This window comes from Centrocercus urophasianus, unplaced genomic scaffold, assembly GCF_019232065.1.
Source record: "Centrocercus urophasianus isolate 14NV4802_14NV808 unplaced genomic scaffold, USGS_Curo_1.0 seq_22, whole genome shotgun sequence".
NCBI lineage: Eukaryota > Metazoa > Chordata > Aves > Galliformes > Phasianidae > Centrocercus > Centrocercus urophasianus.
The window spans coordinates 6,101,163-6,107,162 of NW_024884778.1; positions in this window are offsets into that span (position 1 = coordinate 6,101,163).

Consider the following 6,000-nt stretch of genomic DNA (forward strand, 5'->3'; position numbering starts at 1 on the left):
TGATTAAAAAGTCTCCAAATGTGGGCTGCTGTGGAGCCACGTCACCATGCGTGGCTCCTGAATAATATTTCACTTTCCAGCCCAATATAATGATGGGGTTATTTTAACACTTTTGACTGTTGGCTCCAGTAATTCTGTGAAAATTACAGTGCACTTCTCCAGCCTTGTTGCACAGCCTACCACTGCTAATTGCTTCAGAGGCACAGTTGATCTCTTCAGCTTTCTCTACTGGCCTAGTAGTGAGCATTTTTTCTTCTCTAGACAAACACAATGCATTTTGTTGAAGGCTGATGAAAATGCCTGTCTCAGCGAGCTTGGCTTAAATTAAGAAGCTTACTACAAAACAGTCTTCTTCATGGCCACGAAAATTGTATTGAGAAATGGGGAAAGGTGGAAAAGACTGAAGATGGTGAACATTTCCCACTGAGGCACTCACAGACTGGATCTCCTGACTGAGTCCTCTTCCCAACAGCTGACTGAGAACTGGCTTAGGGAAGGCATTAACAGCCCAGCCGAGTCAGAAGTCCTTCCTTGAACTCCTCACACTGAGAGAAACGCCTTTTTGAGAATGACATCTGAGTTCATCCAGAAGTCTCTAAGCTTTGAGCTGCTGCTCGTTCACTGGGAGGGGATGGGTGCCTTCCCAGTACAAATTCCTGGCTGCAGCTCTGTAGCTTTGTGCAGGAAGAAGGAGCGGGATGCCCAAAGCGGTGCCTGTCGGTCTCTCAGCATTTTCCAAGTATTTTTGCCTGTCCTGGAGCAATCCACGCAGCAGGGATTGTAGCCTTCCAGAAGCAGATTTAGTTGACAAGTTTCTGACCTCCCTTTGCAATAGTGAGATGAAGAATGCTGGGAAGTTATTTTTGGCTTTCTCAGAAGAGTCTGACTTTCCACTTCAAAGCTGGCTTAATTTTTAAGCTATGTTCTATTACCAAACATGAGGCACCGTTTTTGAAAAATCAGAACGAGAGCAGAGTACTGCTTTAACCTAACCCACATGCTTTTTGTATTTTATTTCCTAGGGGAAGTTTGGTTTGTTTGTTCCAATAAAAGAAAAAAAAAAAAAAAAAGCCATCAGAACTGAAATTTCTGTGAAATGATTTCTGCCCCTCTCTGGTTATAAATGGGATTTCTGAAGTGTTTGGAAACATGACCTGTTGGCTGTCAGTACACAGAGACCTGATGCAGGCTCCAGGAGAAGGCAGAAACACATTTGCCCTTCATAAAGCTGATTCAGGGGTTGGTTCTTCATGGCATGGGATGATGCATGGCCGTGCCCATCAACACACTGTCACCAGCAAACACCTCAGCTCTGCTTTGGGGTGAAGCTGTGCTGCGAGCTGTGACATCTGGCTGCGGGGTGTTTGCTGCTACTTGGCATCTCCAGCTTTGAGAGCACGAGAAAAAGAGCCAGGAGTCTAGAGAATCCTCTCCTTTGTATGGGAGGCAGAGGGTGCCAGGGGAGGCAGGGCTTTGCATACATTCTTCCTTTAAATCATTATTTGGCTCCATTCATATGCTTACAATTTCTTCATCCTACTCTAATCTGTGACTACATTTCAAACAAGCAATTAAATTAATCAAGTCTTTGCTGCATTGTCCTTTTCTAATCCATCCTCTCTGGCTTGCTGACCTTTCCCTTTGAAGCTGTTCTCTGCTTGCTGCTGCCTTCCCCCACCCTACGCAGAAAAGAACATTTGGTGTGAAATGATTTAATTGCTCCCGTAGCAGGGAAGGAGGACAGCTTCCTGCAAACAGCCCAGCAAAAGCCAACACGGCCAAGAAAAAGCAGGGGCATGTTTGCTCCCATGCCTCTGGATTTAGAAACGGAATCATAGAATGGGTTGAGTTGGAAGGGACATCAAAGATCACCTAGTTTCAACTCCCAGCTTTGGCCAGCCTTTGGGAGCAGGGCCAAATGGGTGGTGCTGGGAGTGGGCATACCTCTGAATCCTGGCATTCTGGGGGCCAATGCACCCAGGTCTGTGACACATCTGAACTAAGGGACCCTCAGCCAGTACATTCTATTTTAGAGGTGTTGCTAAATTCTGCTGAGTGGATTGCATAAAGTGCCTTGGAGCGTCTTAAAATCCTTCCAATGCTTTTGTCAACATCTACAGCATCATACAGCTCTGTGCATGGCTCACCTGGAACGACCTGGGAGCTGCCTTCGTCAGATGCCTGAGATAATCTGATAATTTCCACCTCTACATCATCTTCACTCTGTGTTATGCAAGTGGTATGTGAAGCTTTCTAGATATGACTCGCATTTGGATTTTTCCTATTTCATCATGCCTGGGCCTTTCAAGAGCCTAAATGCACAGGAGTATGTCACCTGGGAGCACTACAAGCTGCAGGCTGCAAGTATCATAGAATCATCACAGAATCATAGAATGGCTTGGGGTGGAATGGGTCTCAAAAATCACCTGGTTCCAACCTTCCTGCCTCACTCAGGGCTGCCAACCACTAAACCACTAGCTCTGGCTGCCCAGGGCTGCATCCAACCTGGCCTTGAGCACCTCCAGGGACGGGGCAGCCACAGCTCTGGCCACTGCCTCACTGCCCTCTGAGCAAAATATTTCCCCCCCAACACCTTACCTGAATCTCCCCTTTTAGTTTAAAACCATTTCCCTTGTCATGTGTTACCCCGCGTATGTTTGGTATGTTTCTAATTTTCAGGAACGCTCCTGAAATGTTGAAGTAGCCTCGAAAGAGTGCAGCTTTAAGGTGCAAAGCAGGTCATCCTGCTGGGTAGCAAGCAAGCTCAAGGGAGTGAGAAATAGCAAAAAAATTGCTTGTTGCCACAGCATGAGGAGGTTGTGTACCAAGTGCCAGTGCCCCTCTGCATGGCTCTGTGCACCCTCCAGTTGAGCACAGAGCAGCACAATGTAGCATGTCTCCATCCTCAGAAAGAAGCAAGAAGCAGGGCTGATCTAGACAGGAAAGAAACTCGGTTCTGGGGTAAAAAAGATATAAAGCAGCAATTTGAGGGGGTGAGGATGGGCCATGCCCAGAGGATGCACGCAGTGCACACTTCGCCACGCTGGCACCAGAGGGCATTGGAGCCTGAGCTTAGCTCCATCCTGCAGAACTTCCCGATCCCACAGCCTACAGGGGAGAGGTGCGCTGCTTCTTTTTCTCCCCTTTATTCTCTCTTGTTTTATTATTATTTTTTGGGAACGTTGTGTTCCCTCTTGGCTCCGTGCTTCCCAGCAGGTGCTCGCCTCCGCACAGCGGGGCTGGGCTGCAGGTTTTATTGGTGCAGAGCCCAACTCCTCAGCGCTATTTACAGGGAAACTGAAGACTGCCTTCAAAATTAACAATATCTGACTATAAATCTTGCTGCGTTCCCTAGCAACTAACACAATAAAACCCTAAGGTTAAAAGGAGAAGGGTTATTTGGAGATACCTTGGGGAGCGCGTCATGGCCATTTGCATTCCTGGTTGGGAGGACAAAAAAAAAAAAAAAGAAAATGATCCATGTGATATTTACAAATTACCGTATTGATGGAGAAGAAAGGTGGAATTACTCCGTGCGATTTTAATCAAAATACCTCAGAATCAACAAATCTAACAAAAAACTCCCTGCAGTAGTCAAACGGCGGTGATTAAAGAGCGCTCTGTAAACGTGCGGCGATCTGCAGAAATGGTGGAAGGGCTTTGTTGAGTTGTTAAACCCACTTTTTTACTGGTTTTGACATCTCAAGTGTGTGTACCACAGATTAAAAATGTTCCAAGTAAATCTGACCGGAATGAGCCTGATGGAATATGCCCTAGAAAAGCCTACGCAGTGCAAAAACATTTCAAACTGAAGTAACATAGCATGATTCATCCCAGCCTGGGTTCCTGTTATGCACAGCACACAGATTGAAATCCCATATCCCCACCTCAAACTGAGGTTTATGTGCAATCTTTTCTGCCTGCAGTCATTACAAATCTCGAAGCTGGAAGGAGAGGAAATGCTGACTTGTTCCCCTCCTGAAAGACCCTCACAGGGGCACAGTTATCCAGGGAGGAGTTTTGGGAGGAGAAATAAATGCCTGCTCCCTTGCATGCTCATTCAGCAGAGGTGGCATTAAGAGACATTTTTAAGCCCTCCTGTTGCTGTTGGAAGGCTTTAGACTATAACTGCTCAACAACAGTTGGGCATCTATAGTTTTTAGGGCACTAGATGGTGGCAGGATCCATGTTGGGCTGTATATCATAGACTACTGCCAAGAGGTGCACAAGAAGATGATGGGACCAAACTCACCTGGATATGGCACTGGGGAGAAACCTGCAGGCAAAATGAGGAAAGGGAAAAATGAGAAAAGAGCAAAATGAGAAGGGAAAAGGGTCCTTCTTGCTGTGTACAAATGGAGAAAGATGGGATTCAGGCTGCCATAGTCACGAGAAGGGCTGTGAGTGTCATCCTGAGGCAGGTTTGGTTGAAACACAAATGGGAGGAGAAGATGATGTATAGAACAATGTAAGTGACAGCAGCAACAATAATTTGTCAGACAAACTGTCTGGCATAGATTATCCATGTGCCTCAGTTTCTGAGTCTATGTGACAGCAGCATCTGACAGCCCCCACCTCCAAGCTGAGCCTGTCGTTTCCCAGAAGGAAGATCTACGTGTTTAGAAAAAAAAATAAATATATATATATATATGAAAAAAAGTAAAAACCTTAGGATATACTTCATGTGCCAGCACAGGTAGGCCCAGAGCTGTGTGCCTGTCCCCTGCCCTCCCAGCCATGCCAGCATTTGTGCATCATCCCCCTGAATACAGCGAGCACAAGGGTGTGGGAGTGATTTCCTGAGCTGTCTTCACTCGCAGCAGCTTTTCTGGGGGAGTAGAAAGGAGCACTCAGGGCAGTGAGATAATATCTCCCCTCCCTTTCCCAAACACATCCTAGAGATGATGTTCTGGCCTGATTTTCTTCTTATGCAGCATTTGAGCATCCAAAAAATGTGGATTGAATCCTCCTGACAGCCCTGGACCTGAGGAGGACAATGACTCCTCCTTTGTCCTTGATGTCTCAGGTTGGAGAGAACAAGTGCTGGCCTCAGGAGGCAGTGAGATTTCCCAGAAGGACCCGACCCCATGGGGGCTGTGTAACCTTGATGTGCTTATGGCTCTGGGTGCTGAGCACTCCTCTTCCCTACTGACCTGAGGCCAGAGGACATGGGTGTAGGGCGATGGGCAGGTTTGGTGGCCCCATGGACACCTTGGGTTGGAGGACAGGAGACCAGCTTCACTTCATTGAATTTTCAGACCTGCCTCTTCATCAGCAGACTGTGATTCAGCACAGCCACACCTCCAAGGATTGTACCCTCCAACTTTGACTTACTTTTGCTGTTTTAAACTTAGAGCTGATGTCCTCACCGGCCCTGTTATTGAGGGCACACAGCATCTCTTGCAACAACAAAGCAATTAAAAGGATTTGCAGGTCACCTTTAAAGCATTTCCCACAGCACGTCGAGTCTTGTTATAAGTCCTCTATCCATTAATGCTTTTATTTCAGCAGTTCTAATTGAAGTTTTAAATATTCTGAACCTTATGCAAGACACCCAAAGTGCTGCTGAAATTCAGGTCCTCTTTTGCATGAAGCTCGTTCCCTGAAATCCTATCGACCTTCAGTGGAGATTCACTCTGTACCACATCCACACCACTGTTACCATGTCCTATATGGTATACCATATGGTGGAGTCACCATCCCTGGAGGTGTTCAAGAACCATGGAGATGTGGCACTGAGGGATGTGGTCAGTGGGCATGGTGGGGGTGGGTTGGGCTTGGTGACCTGAGAGCTCTTTCCCGACATGAATGATACGATGATTCTACACAGGTAGGGAAGCTCCAATGCGACACAATCCGTATGTGTTTGAAGAGTTTGTCACTGAATTCATAACATATCCTTGCAATACCACAGGAGCAAGAAACAGAGAGTGAAACCAAAAAGGAAAACGATGAGAACATTCGGCAGAAAGGAGTAAAAGAGAAGAAGCTTGAAGGGGG